The sequence below is a fragment of the Pteropus medius genome, unplaced genomic scaffold (assembly GCF_902729225.1).
Source record: "Pteropus medius unplaced genomic scaffold, Ma_sr-lr_union100, whole genome shotgun sequence".
In the NCBI taxonomy this organism is placed as follows: Eukaryota; Metazoa; Chordata; class Mammalia; order Chiroptera; family Pteropodidae; genus Pteropus; species Pteropus medius.
In genome coordinates, this window is record NW_024349803.1 from 78,505 (window position 1) to 80,039 (window position 1,535).

The 1,535-nt window shown below is 60.3% G+C and overlaps 1 protein-coding gene across 1 annotated transcript in view; it reads left to right on the forward strand.

Moving 5' to 3' along the window:
• Positions 1 to 362: 362 nt before the first annotated feature.
• HCRTR1 (hypocretin receptor 1) overlaps positions 363 to 1,535 on the forward strand; it is an 11,865-nt gene continuing 10,692 nt past the window's right edge. Inside the window, exon 1 of the mRNA XM_039836871.1 lies at positions 363 to 960. The gene's annotated coding sequence lies outside the window, so the exon portion shown is untranslated. The remainder of the gene's footprint in view (positions 961 to 1,535) is intronic.

The window sequence follows — 1,535 nt, forward strand, 5'->3', positions numbered from 1 at the left end:
TTGCTTCAGGCCAGGTGAGGAGGCAGCTAGCTATACTTGAAGAGAAGCACAGGCTTTAATCCTAGCTCTGCTTCTGCTATGTGACCTTGAGCAAGTCACTGAACCATGTGAGTGCAGTGTTCTCATCTGTAAAATGGGGACAATAACAACTACCTTAATTAGTTGTTAAATGAGATCATGCATGGCTGGGACTACACAAATGGCAGCTGTATTATCATAGCTCATTGCCTGGCACACTGGTTAGTAAATGTGTGTCGAATCCATTAGCCCCTCTGATTGCTCTCTTCCTTGCCCCACCTACCGTCTCTGTCTTGGAAGGGGAAAAGTGGCATGAACAAAAAGGATTTGGGAGCAGATAGAATGGGGGTTGGGAGATGGGCGAGCCTGGCCTTTGGCATTGCTGGGAGCTAGCCGCTCCAGTAGCCCCTAGAGCTTTGCTGGAGGCGGTGCAGGTGTCATCTCTCAGCCCTGTGACCCACCTGTGCCATCATCCTTATCATCTAGGTGAGGCAGCGAGAAGTAGAGCTGGGATCCCATCTGCACTGTGGTTCTCCGAAGCTGCCCAGGGCCCGCTGGCACACAGTAGGTGCACCTCGAATGCTGAGTGGCCAGAGGCAGAAATTTTGAATGAATGCGAACGGTGTGATTGAGCAGTTGGACGCATGAATGGGAAGTGGGTGGAAGCGTGAGTGGCAGGCGAGAAGGAATGAGCATCTCCCTCCGCCCTCCGGGTCTCGGGAATAGGAGACAAGAAGCCGAGACCGGTTGGGGGCTCCCTTCCCCGCCCTGCCCCTCCTGCCCCTCCCGGCGGCACGCAGCCCGGCGGAGCCGGCGCCAGCCACAGCCCGCTTTGGAGCCACAGCCCCCCCTAGGAGCCTGGCCTTCGGGGCAGGGAGGCGAAGTTCCCAGTGCAAGGTTCGGGACCAGCAGCCAAGGACGCCGGGGTCTCGGAACCAACAGGTGCGGGATGTGGGGTACCCCCAGGCCCGGGGTAGGGGTTCCAAAGTATCCTCCGCAGGAGCCAAGAGTCTCAGGGGATAACCTGGGTGCTGGGAGGCTGAATCTCCAGCAGGCTTTCCTCCTGGCAGGCTCCTGCAGAACCCCTAACGCCCAAACTCCTCCTCCCCAACTCCACAGCCCCCCTCCCTCAGTCCCCAAAATGCAAGGAACGTCCCGCTCAGGGAGTGGGTCTGCCGACACTCGGTGGGAGTATGAAGGAGCTCCCTCCCCCTCTCCCAGGCATCTCTAGGGACCCGCAACCCTCCTACACAAGTCCAGGGTCGTCCCGGCCCAGCCACGGGGAAGGAGGGGTCTGAGCCAGCGACCAGGGGCGGGGAGCGAGGCCGGATTTATGAATGGAGGGTGCAGCCTGCGCGCGGGCCCAGCGACTCCTGGCGGCCGCCGGGACGCATTGCGGCCCCCGGGATTCAAGATGGGGCTAGCCGGGGGGCTGAGCCGGGCGTGGAGCGCTCTCCTCACTTCCAGAGAGGTTATCAGTGCCTCCCTGCACCCTTCCCCCCACCGTGTGTGTGTGT